At 38.2% G+C, this 17,450-nt stretch overlaps 1 protein-coding gene across 12 annotated transcripts in view; it reads right to left on the bottom strand.

Annotated features, from left to right (window-relative positions):
* DLGAP2 (DLG associated protein 2) overlaps window positions 1–17,450 on the bottom strand; it is a 455,335-nt gene that overhangs the window by 242,813 nt on the left and 195,072 nt on the right. Inside the window, exon 1 of one of the 12 annotated variants that reach the window (XM_051778096.1) lies at window positions 10,988–11,003. The exons of the other annotated variants lie outside the window; for them this stretch is intronic. The gene's annotated coding sequence lies outside the window, so the exon portion shown is untranslated. Of the gene's footprint in view, window positions 1–10,987; window positions 11,004–17,450 lie in introns of those variants that run through there. 12 annotated transcript variants of the gene reach the window in all.

The raw sequence follows: 17,450 nt of genomic DNA, 5'->3' as shown, positions 1-17,450 counted from the left end.
AGGACAAGATACCCTTTTTGTTGTGCTTGACACATAAAGATTGAGTGACAAACAAAAACACAACCGCTGCTACTAGGCGTGTGAACAACATGACAAGGAGGTTGTACAGAGCTCTGTTTTCCACAAAGCCTCTGTGTGTGAGAGAAATAATTATTTCTCTATATAGTCTCTTTAGATCTGTACGTTCTACGGTTATTGCTAAGAGATTGCATGCCCTAAGTTTCCAAAACTAAAATCACATAAAACATACACATGGCACTCAATTATTTGTAGATTTACATTATACAGAAATACATAAATCTTAAAATTCTGTAAAGAAGCTATGACTTGACACTCATTTTAACTTCTTTTCTAACAAGATACAGCAACTTCATTACAGAGAAAAGGTCTTTCTGCAAGGCAGCTCAACACTAAGTACCTGTACTAATTTAAAAGTTTTCTATTTAAATTTCATTTCTGGGGAGAAATGATAGCAATGAAGGACATGACAGTGGTATAAAAAGTTACCACTCCATCCAGTGAAATTACATTTTTTAGGCTTAGATGCATCTCACCCAAGATTAAGTGTCTCAGTATCAGTGTTCAAAATCTAAAGTAGTCTTAAAAAAATTTACCAATTAGCAGAAAAAAACAGGTATCTAATCTGCCTTAGAAACATATGTAGCATGAGATAAATCAATAAATCACTTTTTTTTAAGAACACATTCATTTTTTTATGTGGTAAGAGGTCTGAGACTACATCTTCATAATAACATTCACTGCAAAAGAGTGAATGTTATTGTTCATTGTAGGTGACTTCTGGAGGTCATATAGCTCAGCCTCCCACTGAGAGCAAAGCAGGGCTGTTGCCAACAAAAGTTCAGTTCAGCTGTGGATTAATAGTCAAGTCCTGAAAGCCCCCAAGGATGGAGATTCCACAACCTCAACAAGCAGTCTGATCCAGTGCTGCATCAGCCTTATTGGACCCAGCTTGAACATCTCAGGCTGCAGTTTGTGGCCATTCTTCCTTGTTACATCACTCAGCACTGCCAAAATGACTCTAGCTCCATCCTGTCTGCAACTCTCCTTCAAATAGCTGTAACCCACTATGGATCTTTACCCTAACAGACTAAATAAGCCCAACTCTTTCAAATACTCCGACCAGAGGGCCCTCTGCTAGACTCACTCCAGTTTCTCCCTGTGCTTGCAGAAGCAGGGAGTCACAGCCACTGAACACAGTATTCCAGGTGCAGCCACACCAGCACCAGAAAGAAACAATAAACCTCCTCACCTTGCCCATCCTACTCATCCTGGCATAGCCCAACATGGACTTTACCTGTTTGCAATGAAGACATTGCCTCATATGCCTCACATTCACTCATATGCAACTTGGTATTCATATTTGTTTAGAAAAAAAATAAATTAATAAATTAAGTCTTAGCAAGATCAGTCCCCTGATCCAAGTCTCCCACCAATTATAGCAGTGCTATATGTGAAATCTCAGCCTCAGACAAGTGACTTTTCTACATCTGTGCTGGATTAAATGTCAAAAGCAAAAGTGCTTAAGATACTACATGTTATGATGGAATAGGAGTACAGAAATGACCACATTTCAAAGATATTTCACAGAATATGCTGAGTTGGAAGGGACCCACAAGGATCATACAGTTCAGCTGCTGGCCCTGCACAGGCCCATCCCCAAGAGTCACACCATGTTCCTGAGAGTCTTGTCCAAACACTTCTTAACCTCAGTGAGGCTTGGTACTGTGACCACTTCCTTGAGGAGCCTGTTCCAGCACCCAACCAACTCTGGGTGAAGAACCTTTTTCCAATATTCAACCTAAACTTCCCCTGACACAACTTCAGGCCATTCCCTTGGGTTCTGTTACTGGTCACCACAGAGAAAAGTGGTTGACCCTCCTCCTCCCCTCATGAGGAAGTTGTAGAGTGTGATAAAGTCTACCCTCAGTCTCCTCCAGGCTGAACAGACCAAGTGACCTCAGCTGCTCTTCATACAGCTTCCCCTCAGGGCCCTTCACCAAGGGCCCTTCGTTGCCCTCCTTTGGACACTCTCTAAGAGCTTAATATATTTCTTATATTGTGGTGCCTAAAACTGCACACAATATTCAAGGTGAGGCCACCACAGTGCAGAGCAGAGCAGGACAATCCCCTCCCTTGACCAGCTGGAGATGCTTTGCCTGATGCCCCCAGGACAGGGTTGGCCCTCCTGGCTGCCAGGGCACTGCTGACTCATATTCAACTTGCCCATTGATCAGGACCCCCAGGTCCCTTTTCCTGGCACTGCTTTCCAGCATCTCATTTCCCATTCTATATGAACATTCAGGGTTGCCCCATCCCAGGTGCAGAATCTGCCACTTTTCCTTGTCAAATTTCATATGGTTGGTGATTGCCCAGTCCTCTAATTTGTGGAGGTCTCTCTGCAGGGCCTTCCTGCCTTTAAGCCTCTCCCTTGCACAATTCCTAGTGATGGATTATGTCTCTACATATCTGGTCCATCTAAAATAGTATAATGATACTTTCACAGGAGGAATTCTCTTTATAGTATATTGCTAATCAGTTGCACTTAACAAAGATGCTCCTTCTTGCAAACACTCACACACCTGAGTGATTTCTTTGTCATATATCTCAATAGTAAAATGACTAATATAGACAAGTGTTCAGAGATTTAGGATCCAATAAATCAATAGAACAAGGAAAACCTGTATTTATATTATTAATCTCACTCTGTCATTTTGAAATTGTCTAGCCAAGAGAAATAACCTTTCCAGATACAAGAACTTGCTGACTAAATAGGTCATAAGAAAGATCTTTCGAAGAAACAAATTTATCATGAAGACACAATCTCTTTTTCCCCCAAATATTATGAAACTTATTTCATTTTTATAGTTTTTCTTGTCTAACCTAAATGATAAGAAGAACTAAAAGTAATAAACCCAGATATATAAATGCCAACATTCTTTCTCAAAAAAGCTGAGTTCAACATTCCATTTTAAATTAGAATGAAAATGAATTATTCTGCTAGACATGTTCATCTTTCCTTCTTCGTATATACTTTTCTTGGATGGTTGGTGCAAGTGTAATAGAATCTACTATAAAGAGGTACAATAAGGAAAATAATATAAGGGTCAGATAAAATATACAAAATAGCTATTAAAAATAAATTACAATTCAAAATACCCATGCAAGGTATATAATCTAATAAGACTAAGACACCACATATCAGTAATATTTTAAATCAGTTTAAAGAAAATACTGGATGGTATTAAACATTTAACTACACTTTACCATACACTATGCACCCCGGCAGCCCCCGCGCCGCGTGCAGCGGAGGTTCGGGGACCACCACCTCCCTAAGATCTTGCTTTATGGTGAACTTGCCACCGGCTGCCGCAAGAAAGGAGCCCCAAAGAGAAGATACAAGGACTCCCTGAAACAACATCTCAGCCTCGGCCACATTGATCAACATAACTGGTCTACTCTGGCCTCCAATCGGGAGGTCTGGAGACACACCATCTATAATGCAGCTGATGCTTTTGAGAACGCACGCAGGATCACTCTCGAGGAGAAAAGACAACACAGAAAGAATCGTGCCTTGCAGAATATACCACCCAAGGAGTCTTTCTGCTGTGCCTTTTGCAACCGGACGTGCCTATCTCATATTGGCCTTTCTAGCCACCAGTGCGCTTGTAACAGACGTGGGTAGAGCCCTTCCCAAATCTTCGTTTGCGAAGCCCAGCCATGATGACCATACACTATGCACTACACAGGGGTTTACCCAGATTACAGAGTCCAACCTAGATGAGTTTTGACCAACTTATATGGAAGTTATATGGTGAGAAATAATATGCAAAGGTGAGAAGGAGTGCTAGGGATAACTCGTTACCTCAGCACCGCATTCAGAAAATGGGGGTGGTCAGCCCTTCTGACTACCCCTTGAATAACACCACACACACAGTTTTGTATCTCCCCTTCAACTGTTTAACAGGCCTTTCTGTCTCTCTTTTCATTCTTCCAGATACCCTTTGCAGCTCTTCCCTTTTGCCGATATTATTTTAAATTTTAATTAGAAACACATATGTTCTCTATTTCTTATATTTCTCTATGTGGTTTTGCTTTTTTTCCCTCAGTAAATATATTTACTAAGTGACCAAAAAAACATATAGCACTGTTGCACAATTACTGAATATCACTGCCCATTGGAATCCAGAGTTCAATGCATCAGAGGAAAACTGGAAATGATTTTTTATTTCACAGAGAAATATGGTTTGGCTCACAGAAAACAATTCTCAGTTTGCCTTTCCCCCCCTTCATTTATGTAAAATAATAGTAATAATTTTAAAAACAATGAAAAAATAGATCAAGTTCCAATGACAAAATTTAGAAGGTAGTGCTTTATATTTTGGTTCTAATGGCAAGAAACACAACTGTTTTATCAATTCATCAGCATACTATGTCATCAATGTGTCTTTATATCATTTTACTGATGTCAATGAAACAGAACTCTGCAATACTCAAAGAGACATAGAGTAGCCATGCATTATATTGACATTAGTGCAGCTGAAAAGCAAAGCATAATTTAAGGCTAAACTGTGAGACTTCTAATAATATTAAGGATTTTAATCCAATATTTTTATCTAAACATGGCTACAATAGTGCCAATAAAAGCTGACAGTATTATGAATTATGTTTTCCATTGTCTCTACTCATGTAGGGATTTTTTCTCCTTCATCTTTTGCTTTATCTGTAGCTTTTTCCTTCTGTTGATATCTCATCATTGCACAATATCATCTGCTAAAACATCAGTGTGACAGACATGTAGGATAAATGGCAAGATTTTATTGTGTCCAGGAACATTCTCCATTCACAATCATCCTCTTTGTTCCACACTGATGCCAGAGTAAATCCTTTGGAGGTCTCCTGCTCCAAGCTCAGTCACCCATATAGGTAAGGCATTGAGAGACACCTACAAAAAACAAATAGCCTTTTTTTCCAGAAAGCCCATTTTTCCTACAGAATTTTTTCTAAAGTGTTCTCTAAAACCTCTGATGACAGGGAATAAAACCCTGCATATGCAGATGGAGAATAAATTTTTTTATGCACTAAGGAAAAAAATAATAATCTCATTGAAATACTAATTTCCTTAAGTATTTTCTTTTTTTCTTTTCTTCCCCCCCCCCCCCCCCGTTCTAATTCTTCACTTTTTTCTCACAGTCATGGTTGGTAATACTTATCTCATCTTTGCTGTTCTCCAACTTAGCCACATCCTAAAGTTATAAGCGCCCCACTCTGAACACAATATATGAGCCGAGTCCTTTGACTGCCTGGTAGAACAGAAGATTTACTCTCGTACAATCTCTTATATTTTTAAGAATGCCACTGGACTAATTTTGGGGTGGCACTATTTTCTTGGCTGAAATATCATCTCATCCTTTTAGACAGAAATTTGACTGGAGGTACCTGGAGCAGTCACCATCATAAGAACGAAGTACGTCAAGGATGTTTTGTTTGTTCACCTTTGCAGTAAGAGCCCTATTCATGCAATCCTTGTAAGCCAAGTGAAATCCACAAAGCATTTAAGGTGCTTTTTACAACTTCCTGTTTGAAACTATGAAGTGGCAAAATAATCAAAATGGCACTACTCCAAAACACTGTATCTCTTACATTATTTTGAGTGATGACAAATAGCACAACAGGAAGAGATTGTTTGGGCCCATCTCCATGAACAGTCATAAAGGAAATAAAAATTATTTCAATCAAAAGAAGACCATACATTTACATTTGTGTGTGTGTACGTATATATATATGTCCATCTTGATACCTGTTTTCTTCTTCTGAACAACAGTATTTACACAGAAAAATAACAGTCAGTTCATCATGCAGAACATGCTGAAAAGTGTAATAACAACAGTTGTTTAAAGCTGTTGTGGATACAGCCAATAAATGTATTTCTCCCATTGAAACTATTTCTACAAGCACTTCTTGCTGAGTGTAAGAGCCCAGTTGCCTGCCTGCCTGCCTCTCGCTGTTGATCATTTACTGTTATGACCTCTCTCAAGATGAGATTCCCTTGCATTTGCAACTTCAGCTTTCTTATATACTTCCATTTGACTGTGGTATTTATAACAAAGGGCCTTTTACTGCCCAGGATCGGGCCTTGGGGTTAAGAAAAATAAATAGCTAGTAAAGTTTTGAAGAACTGGAAAAATACAATAGGAAAAATACCCAGCTGCATGTGAAAGACTAGAAGCTGGGCTATATGAGGAAAGACAGGGCAGGGGAAATGAGTAGTCCTGAGGAGGGCAGATACTGAAAGAACTTGAAATAAAAATAGAACACAGAATAGCCATTATTAAAATAGAATGAGCCTAAAGCAGAAGAAAATCAACTAACCTGGCATCAAACTTTGCATCCTTTTGAGCGAATGAACTGACATCCAACCAAATGCATAAAGCAACAACTAAGAGCCCATTATTTTCCCCAGATAAAAATATAAGGTTCATGCTCAAAGCAATGCCAAAACCTATTCATAGTACTTGCACATCAGATCCTTCTCCATATGGAGTTTACACATTACACATGCATTAACCAAGCCAAAAGAGATTTCAGAAAAAAAAATTGTGATATCAAACAATCAAATATTTTCATAGGAAAACAAAAATAACTGAAGCAATAAAAAGCAAAATATTAGCCACTCAAGAAATAAAAAGAGTAGGTAATGTTTCTCTTGGTGATCTGAACACAAATGCTTTCTTTTCAGAGGAGCAGTCATAAACATAGTGATAAAAAGGATGTGCTTTAGCACACTTCTGATACACATTTCACATGCACAGTATCCAAGTGGAGAGTCCAAATATCCCAAATGAGTCCAAAAAATACCAGAAGATGGGTTTATAAAGAGCAAATACGTATGACTTTCTCCTCCTTTTTCCTCATTTTCTCATATTTGATGTTGAAGGTTAAAGTGAGTCATATTCCTCACAGCCAAGGTTAAGAAGTTTGCATCCCCTAATCACATTGTAGTATCTTTATGAAAAATACCAAAGAGGGGAAAAAGGTGATGAGCAAAAATTGTGCAAGTGATGACCTATGAGAGTGCTATGAAATACAAAACTGAAGACAGTTTACACCTTGCTTGCTCCAAAACCCCTCTGAAGCCAATGCAAGTGTCATTGGAGTTCAGCTCAGGGTCAAATCTCAGACATATATCAATGGCAAAACTACCCAGGTTATCTATCACCATCCCTCTACTTTCTGTCTTTTTTTTCTATCTCTTCTTTCACTTTGCTCATTTTAAGAGATTTCATCAATTACCTCAGAGCCTCATAAGAACAAATAAATGGTACAAATCCAAGCTGAGCATGATATAACAAAGAACCAACAGAAAGATGGCAAAAATATAGGATAGGACAGCACAGTTGTAGAGATACTCTGATACTCTGGTACACTAAAGGTTAAATCGATTTTTTCACTCCTTTCTCTTTTACTCTCATATAGGAATCAGATTTCAAAAGCATCTAAACAGAGTGGGGAGTTGACTTTAAAAACAAACTGAAGGAGGTAATTTGAAATACAAAGGGTGTACAAAAAATACGGAACCATTGGAAGGGGATGTATCCATATCTGGGCAAGACTGTTGAATGAAGTCCTTCATATAAAGTCAGTAATATATATCAACTTAGAACAGCAAGAGATATCCTGAGGTTGTTAGAGTTTATCCCTCTATGCAGAGCACTGCCAACTTCAAAGTAATATTAGGTTTCTCAAGGCATTGCCCACGGAAGTTTTGAAAATCCACCAGGAAGGAAAATTAACAGTCACTCTGGACAACTGTTCCAGTGTTTGACCACCCGTACCATGAAGAGTTTATACCTCACATTTAATTGAAATTTCCCTTGCTGCAACATCTATTTGCCCCTCTTGTCCTTACACTGTGCATGTCCATTAAGAGTCTGGCTCCATCTGGCTGTAATGACCCATTAAGCAGCTGAGGACGGCAATTAGCTCTGTTCTCCTCTGAGCTTCCTCTTCTTCAGGCTGAACAAATTCAAGTCTCTTCAGTGTTTCCTTGTGCATCATATGCTTCAGTATCCTGCCCATCTTTGTGCCATCCTCTGGACATACTCCAGTTTGCCTTTGTCCTTCTTATACTGGAGTGGGAGTGGGGCAAGGGCTAGAACTGGGCCCCACTCCAATTGCAGCACCTGAAGTGCCAAAAAGAGGGGAATGATCCCTAAATTTAACTTATTAGTTGTACCGATGCAGTCCAGTGTGCATTCAGCTTTCATTGCTGCAGATACACTTCTAAAGTCCTAATAAGAGTGCATTCAAACACAAAAAGACTGTGATACACAGCTAAAGGTTTGACCTGGTCCAGTCCCAAATATGTGGTGACCTCACATGTTAAATGAATACTTGAGGAGATTACAGAAGCAAATTCTGATGTGCCAGGCAGTATCTACCAATAGCTAGAAACCACAGCTCAAGGCCTGATTGGTTATATTTTTCCACTGTCCTGAGAAAGAATCCACTATGGGCTCCTTCTTAAATACAAGCTGGAGGAACAAAGTTTGTTAACAAGAGGACTGAGCTATCATCTGTAAGGATTTCTGTCTTGACCAGTCTTTCAGATCTGATGACATTTCTAAATATATCTGCATATCTCAGGAGCAGAGATTTCATATATTTCTGAAGGCATCAGAAATGCTGCCTTCAAAAGAGAGTGAGCAAATACCCACGAAATACAAATTTAGTGTGAAACACTAAATCTGATTTTAAGAAATTAAACTGAAATCTGTTTATGGTATATAGCATTTGTTGCCAAACAAATAAGTGTTAATAAAACTAATCTGGAGAAATTTAAAAGTGAATTTACAGAAAATATCCTTTCTTTTCCATCTTGAACATTCTCAGGAAAAAAAAAAAGTCTGTTGCGGTAATGACTTCAAACACTTCCATCTCACTGTATATACAAATGTGACCTCTATCATAACCATTACAAAGGCACAAAGAGCTCATTGCAGGACTCAGACCTAAGCTCAAAATAATGAGTGCTTAATTTCAGCTTTTACAATAAAAATTAAAGATTTATTTGGGGCAATAGAAACTTTCTAGTGAGCTAAATGGAAAAAAAAAGTGTTTGATGTATTCTGTAAAACAACTATTAACTTCAGCTTCAAGCTTTTAACTTGTTCTGGTGAAGTACTAATCCTCACCTGTGGAAAGCCCCTAGGCTAGAACAAAGTGTAAAATTGAGCACATCTGGAAACTTTTTATTCATGGTTTTCCATAGTGAACATTTTCTTATCAACATCCATAAACAAAATCAACCCAAAATTCCAGTTGCAACTAAATGAACATTAATCAGAACTATAGATAAATCCATCAGCAAAAGGTTGTAGAATTGGAATAAAGACATAGGAGTTGAGAGTGCAAAAAATATTTCATTAAGCTAAAATTGAGATATGAAACTCAATGACTGAAAAATAGTCTGATCTTTCTACAGAAGCCTTCATTAATTCAACTTTTAATAGCCAAAAGCAAAGTTCTAACAGCAGATTTAAAAATCACTATTTCTTTTCAACTGTATGACTCCCCTTGCTTTCTTCAGTGCCTCATATACAGAGCAACGTGTGCCTCTTCCAGCCAGCATCACCTTTTATATTACTGCAGCAAGCTGGCTTCCACTGCCAGTGATTTGACCTTCACTTCCTTTATGCTTTTGTAATGGTCTGGTGATTTCTTTAATAGCTGGCTACAAGGCAGCCCAGATCTGCAGTATTAGGAGTGTATGCACAAGCATTGAAAGGTCAAAATACAAACTGTTAACATGCACTATGCCATTGTTGTAACTGCTAAGCATCACAGATCTCTATATGTTGCTTAGAAACTTCAGGGAACCTGAAGTGCAAACACCAAAACTCACATGGGATGCTTTTGCCTGATTTTTAAAACATCACCAAAACTGGAATCTCAGCACAAGCCTTGCAAGTATTTCAGACACCATTATTAAGATATTAAAACCCTCATAAAATTCTCAAGATTAAATCAATGTATAATATGCTCAGCTAATTAAGTACAAATCACTGGCATTATCATCACTGGAGCAAACTTCCATTGAGCAATCTAGCCTAAGGGCAGGCTACTGCTAATAGTCCCATCTGAATGTTATTGCCTTTTGGAAAACAAACGTTTTGTTGTGTCAAACATAAGATGGAGTTGTATAACTACAGGTCACTTTTGAGAGAATGAAAAAGCAGAAGTCCAGAAAATACACCAGTTCATATTAAATGCCCATAATTTCTCAGATTAGTAAACTGAGTCTAAAGCAGTAAAAGTTTCTCCCTATTCTTTAGAACTACCTTTTTTCCCTTTCCAAATGCATTAAATAAAATTTCTATTGAAACTGTCTCTTTCAAGTTTGGAATAATAAGCAGTGTTCTCTACTTTCTAACAAGATACTGAAAGCAAGTTTACATGAAAAATCACAAATTGAGTAGTTTCTCTTTATGAACAAGTGTTCAAAGTCTATGCCAAGAAATTGCCACCCTTGGTTTGTTTTCCTGACACAATATTTAATGTGGAAAAAATTGCTTCAATCAGGAGAAGTTTGTTGTCAATGTAGCCTTTTCTCTTAGATGACCATACTAAACACTGCTGACTGACCCCTAAACAGTCACCTAAGTAAGGTTATCTGCAGGACTGGTCATGAATTTAGAAATTATAAACACACACACTATGTGCTTTCCACAACTTTACTGGCCTCCATCAAATTATTTGCAAGATGTAACTAAGGGACAAATTTCTGAAAATTTAAAACTAAGGACATTTTTATTAACAAGGAGATAATACTGAATTACTTGCAGGAGACAAGTAATGAAAAAGTTATGATCCAGCTTTTAACAGTCAAATGATAAATAATTATACACATTAGTCATAAATAAATGTCATAAATGACTGAATTACTAATCAACAGAAAACAGACACGTACAGGTGTGAAATGAGTTGTCTGTCCAATTTAATACTTCACCCTTAGGAAAAAAAAGCACAGCATGATTTATCATAGTTATTTTTCAGCACTATTTATCTAAGTTTTCTTATTTAAAACATTTTAGTTATTGGATGATATAATTAGACAACTGTTGTTTGACTTCAAAACCTGTTGTATCTCGGGAGCAGTTGAAAAGCAGAAAACTAAGATGGAGTCTAAACATAATGTAGGAAGTTTTACAGTATAAATTATACAGCCTAGCTTCATGATTTCCATAGTAATCCAGCAAAAATTAATCTAATATCTAAACTACCCAAAGGAATCTAAATGCTTTGAGAATATTCATAAAAACTTTCTATACATATTTTTTATTTTTTCATGTTCTGAAGGCATATAAGATTTTCTCTAGGGTTGTAATTTTAGTTCTATCTGGTTCCATAGCATTAAAAAAAATAATTAATCAAATGATTTTTCACAACAATAAAATAAATTCTGGATGGGAAATTACATGCTTTCACATAATTAGATGGGATGCAAAACCTACAAAAACAAACACCTAAATAATAACACTGATTTCAGCAGAACAAAGTACTCTTTTATACATTTTTCTTAAATGTGCTTGCTTTGGAATTGGCCCCGATTAGGAGATCCTTAAATACTCACACAATAAAGAAAAGGAATTTAAGGATATCTATTCCATCCTCTCTACCTTATTTTCTATCAATTAAGAGAGATCATTATACACACACATACACATATATATATATATATATATATAATGGCAATGCAGCATGAATAAATTAATAACATCGTAAAAGGCAAGTATGTATGTGAAAAAATTAAATTAAATTTGAGAGGGGAGAAGAAGTAATCTCTGAAACAAAGCCTTGGGTAAATCCCCAAGCTAGTTTTGTCTCATACTGCAGGCACTGAATGCAATGCTTACAATTACCATGCCAGTGATATTTCTTTTAATTAAGCAGAAAAATGGAGATTAAATGGCATCTTGCTATTGAAAAAATAATTAAATACAAACTGGTAGCCCTGAGAAAATTCAGGTGTTTTTGAAACTGTTCTTCAGCTTGTTCTTCTAGCTAACTAGAAGGCCAAACTCTGCTTTTAAAAACTCCTTTGAAAAGGATACTACTATTGCTGATGCACAAGATCTAACGTTGCAATAAACCTGTACTCTATGGCTTCATTTCCTTGCCATGATATCTTAGTTCCACTGCTCAAACTAACAACTTACAAGGGTTATGCTTATATGAAACATTTTTTCCACAGTTTATATAGTTGTCATGGTAGGTCTCTGTACTGTAATAGCTTAACAGCTCCAAAAATCCAATTCAGCTAATTTGGAAATAAGAGTCTATCATGAAAGACAGATTTTCCTATATAGAGTCTAGGAAAAGAGACACAAATGTACAAATAGGAAAAAAGGATAAGAATGAATTTTGTGAGACAGACCTTGGTAACAAGAATCTAGAAGTAAAGAGATCAACTCACAAAATAATCATATTTTTCACCAAGGAAGGTAACAAGTATCAGGAAGTAACAAGCATCACAGAATCTAAGTGCAAGGCTTAAAAAGTATCTACATCAAAATGATATATAGAAATATTGAGAAGATGAGAAAGAGAATCAACAGATCCAGAGAAAGAAGAAAAGATATATATGAGAACTCATTGTTGGTTTGGGTGTTTTCTAATGCTGTAAGCATTGATATTGGAAACATCTGCAGATATTCACATATGCATAGCCATAAATGACTGTTCAGTTCATGTTTATTGAAACACTGAAGCTCTTTGGAAGTGCTACTAACTTCATGTGAATTCCCTGGAGAGAGTACAAGTACAGAATAGCTAAATGAAAAACTCATTCACAGTAGGAGCCTGGTCTAATTGTGGGATATGCAGCATCAATACTGTATATGAAAATTGAGAGAAGTGTGACTCAGATGTTTATTTTTTGAAAGATGGGGAACTTAAAATACACAACAGTAGGAAGTGAAAGATCAGGATCTCGGTGTATATGAGCATTGCTCAGCCAAAATCAAAGAAATCTCAGGGTTTTTTACCAATTATTTGGCCCAAGATCTTCCAGTCTGTGGGTAGTAACACAACTGGAGACAGAGACAGTAATTAAGAGAATGCAATCGGATTCAAAAGGTTTTCCATTATTTTTTGTGACTGGATGAGCAGATGGCAAATGCAGCTTAACACAGAAAAAAATGTGAGATAATTAGCAGGGAAACCAAACACCAAGTTAGAGAATATGTACTAAATGGAAATCTCATCTAGGAAGCTAATCAAGAGAAGAATTTGGGGGTTATTATGAAAAATAATTAAAACCATCAAATAATTTCACAGCTGCTGGAAAAGAAGGCAAAGATGACAGCAGGTTACATTAATAGATAGATACACCACAAAGTAAAGCACTATCATTAGTGTTCAAGGCATTTGTTAAAAAACATCTAGAATACTCCACCTGTCTCTGGCAGGCAGTGTGCAGCAAGGCAGTGCATTACTGATAAAAATTTGGTGTGCTAGTGGTACTCCCCAAACACCAGACTTCTAAGGCTGTTGAGAGTGAGCCTCTCCCAGTCTCACTCATGATGTGACAAACTCCGCCCAAAACTAGGTAGGATATTTTTGATATATTTGATATATTGCTGGCAATATCATTTACACTATAACACTTGTCTTTATTCCTGCTGTTTACCTCCTTGAAATATTTATAGAAAGCAATTATATCCCTTCCTGGCCTTCCACTTGCTACATAAAACTTGTCAAACCATTATATTTTCTTTTTTAAAGTAAACACTCCTGTTTCTTGGTCACCATAGAAGCCCTATAAGCTCAATTGCTCACTTCTATTCCAGCTCAGATTTCTGCGCGAGCTGTCTCTTTGCTGGCAGAAATCACTTCTGACATCAATATCTATTTTAGCAAGAAAGGAGCCCAAGGCAAGGGACATGTTTAGTTGTCACAGTAGCCAACAAGTTGGTCCAAATGACTATTGGGAACAACTCCAGAAGGTAAGGGCAACGCATCAGCTCAGACCTACCCATGTAAATCAAAGTACCCGGACCCGGCTAAGAAAAAAGGTAGATGTGCATGGAGCTCAGGTGTGACCCACGGGAGAAGTGGAGGTGGAAGGAGCTGGAATCAGAGGACTGGGAGTTTCTGGGTTGAACAGGGAGTCTGGGGTAGAAACTAGGACCAAGACCGGGGGCAGGGTTTAGAGGGAGTAGAGTCACTGCAGGAGAGAAGATATATGACTATGGTCATGGGTAGGGGAGTCAATTGAGTGGTCAGACAAGGGTGTATTGTAGGTATGTCCAGATGGGCTGGGAGGAACAAGGCAACTTTAGAGAAAATTCAGAAATACCGGGGAGGCTCTAGAACAGTGTTGGTGCCATTAATTTGGACTCCATTTGTGGACAAGGATACACACATGAAAGCTGCTCTCTTGCTCCCACTTCATTCTCCTTTCACATTTTGTTTCAATACGGAGATTAAATACATGGGACTGAACTGTCCATCCACTTGGCAGTTCTCTGGCTCTCCTATGCACTATTCTCACCACCTTTGCCCCCTGTTCTGCATTTCAACAGGGAACTCGACACCTAGAAGACAAGTTGTTAAGAGATCTGAGAATATTGGCAACTGGAAAGAGGAAACAAAAACCCAGCATAAGACCCCCATTGGAAAGACAGCCATACAAACTCAGCAACTATCAGACTCATTTGATCTCTCAATCAGCACACGTATTATGTTGAAATCAGCTATTATACAAGCTGCTCCTTCCCCAGCAGCTGGGATTTAGGGGACATGGGAGAGAGCCAAGCATACTGTGAACAGGGAGGCTTAGCAGATGTTACAGAGGAAGTAAAGATATTTCTTGGGATGGGAGGAAGGTTATTTATAAGGAAAAAGAGGAGAGAGAACTAGGCTACTGCAACACAGGAACATAGGTCATGAATCTATAAGACAGATTCATTAGTTCCAGCATTAATTAAACAACTTGGTTGCTTTTCAAACACAATGTAATATTGAAACATTCAGCATAAACCTAATTTTGAACTAGTAAATTACAAGTCACCAAAGCCATTACTTTCAGCAGAAGAATTTTAATACAATGGTTGATATATATACCAGGTATTACTTACAGTTTGCTCAAAGAATAGAACATATAAATGTTGTCTTTGATTGTATCCCTTAAGTTTGCAGAGAATTAGTGATCTCAAAGTACTTTTTAACCCATACTGAAAAAGTATACCAAACTGCACAGAGAATCTCTAAATTACTGTTCTTAGAACATTTCCCTAGAGCTTAACTGTCCTTTGGAGTACTTTCAACCCATATCTACAAGAAAAAATAAGATCTTTACTGTGCATTTTTGTATGCAAACTATATCTTGTTCCTTTACCTTCTTCCTCTTTTCTACCTGGTTAGGTGGAAAACATGCAGTCTTACCTTCATATGACAATACAATCATAAATTTACCTTTACTGAGTAAAATGGTACTTTGCTTCTGTTATTGTCAGTCATCTGATTAGTACTTCACTGGAGCAATAGAAATGAACCTGCTTCTGAGACAGATTTCATCCACATGATGCTTCCAGGTTCATATACTTGCATGGAATCACATTGTCATTTTTTGGGGGGAATAAATAACATATTTATTGTACAAATTAAGACTACTTTTAAAGTAACATTCTAATTCATTGATATCTTATGTACTTACTATCACTTACAAGGTAGGTTAGTTAATACAAATCATAATTTCTAACCAATGGTAGTTCATAGTTCCTGAGAAAACATATTCCAGCCATTTCAGCCAGTGAGTTGGCTTCATCTGGGGCCCAACTAATGTGCCTCTATGCAAATGCACACACCATGTAGAATAAACAAGAGGAGTTAGAGACGTGTGTGCACCTGCAGGGCTGTGATCTTATTGGTATCATGTGATGTAGTGGGATGGCTTTTGTGACTGGAATGTTGGAATGGAAGGATACAGGCATTTTAGGAAGGACAGTCAAGGGAGACGAGGAGAGGGTATCACTGTTTGTGTCAATGACCAGTTCAGCATGAAGCTGAACCTGGGGATGGATGAGGAGCCAGTCAAGAATTTTGGGTTAGGATTAAAGGGGGGCAGGGATAGGTGACATTATAGGGGGGATCTCCTACAGGACACCCAACGAGGAAGACCAAGCAGATGAGGTGTTCTATACACAGATAGGAGCAGAGCCATATTCACAAGCCCTGGTCTTCGTGGAGTACTTCAACCACATCGATACCTGTTGGAGCAACAACACAGCAGGGCACAAGAAAACCTGGAGGTTCCTGGAATGTGCAGAGGGTAACAACCTTTCACAAATGATAGAGAAGACAGTGAGAAGAGCTGCTGTGCTGGAACTTGTTCTCACCAAGAAGAAGGGGCTGGTGGGGAATGTGAATCTCAAGGGCAGCCTTGGATGCAGTGACCATGACATGGTTGACTTCAAGATCCTTAGGACAGTGAGAAGGGTGCACAGCAAGCTCACTACCCTGGACTTCAGGACAGCAGACTTTGGCCTCTTCAGTGATCTGCTTGGTAGAGCATGGATACCAAGGGATGAAGCGCTGGAGGGAAGAAGGGTCCAAAAAACTGCTTAATACTCAAGGATCAACTCTTCCAAGCTGCATCTCAACAAAGAGGAAGTCAGGCAAAAACACCAAGAGGCCTGCGTGGGTGAACAAGGAACTCATGGATAAACTCAAACACAAAAAGGAAGCATACAGAGGATGGAAGCAGGGACAGGTAGTCTGGGACGAATACAAAAAAATTGTCTGAGCAGCCAGGGTTCAGTTAAGGAAGCTAAAGCCCTGATAGGATTAAATCTGGCAAGTGAGGACAAGAAGAAAAGCTTCTATAGGTACACTGGTGATAAAAGGGAGACTATGGAAAATGTGGGTCCTCTCAGTAAGGATACAGGAGACCTGGTTACCCAGGACATGGAGAAGGCTGAAGTATTCAATTGTTTTTTTGCCTCAGTCTTCACCAGCAAGTGCTCCAGCCATATTGTTTGAGCCACAGAAGGTAAAGGCAAGGACTGGAAGAACGAAGAACTGCACACTGTAGGAGAAGATCAGGCTCGAGACCATATAAGGAACCTGAAGGTGCATAAGTCCATGGGACCTGATGAGATGGATCATTGGTGGATGAGGGAAGAGTGACTGATGTTATCTAACTGAACTTGTACAAAACATTTGATACTGTCCCACATGACATCCTTATCTCTAAACCAGAGAGACATGGATTTGATAGATGGGCCACTTGGTAGATGCGACAAGTGATGTTCTTCAAGGTTTGGTATGGGGACTGGTGCTATTTAATGTCTTTGTTGGGTGTGTACAATGGTTTGAGTGTACTCTCAGCAAGTTTGGACCCTGCAATTAGCTCATTTGGTTAGAGCATG

This window comes from Manacus candei, unplaced genomic scaffold (genome assembly GCF_025592945.1).
Source record: "Manacus candei isolate 608988 ecotype Guabito, Panama unplaced genomic scaffold, ASM2559294v1 h1tg000011l, whole genome shotgun sequence".
NCBI classification, from domain to species: Eukaryota; Metazoa; Chordata; class Aves; order Passeriformes; family Pipridae; genus Manacus; species Manacus candei.
Note: the sequence above shows the minus strand (reverse complement) of the source record. Positions and strands in the feature narration are given on the sequence as shown.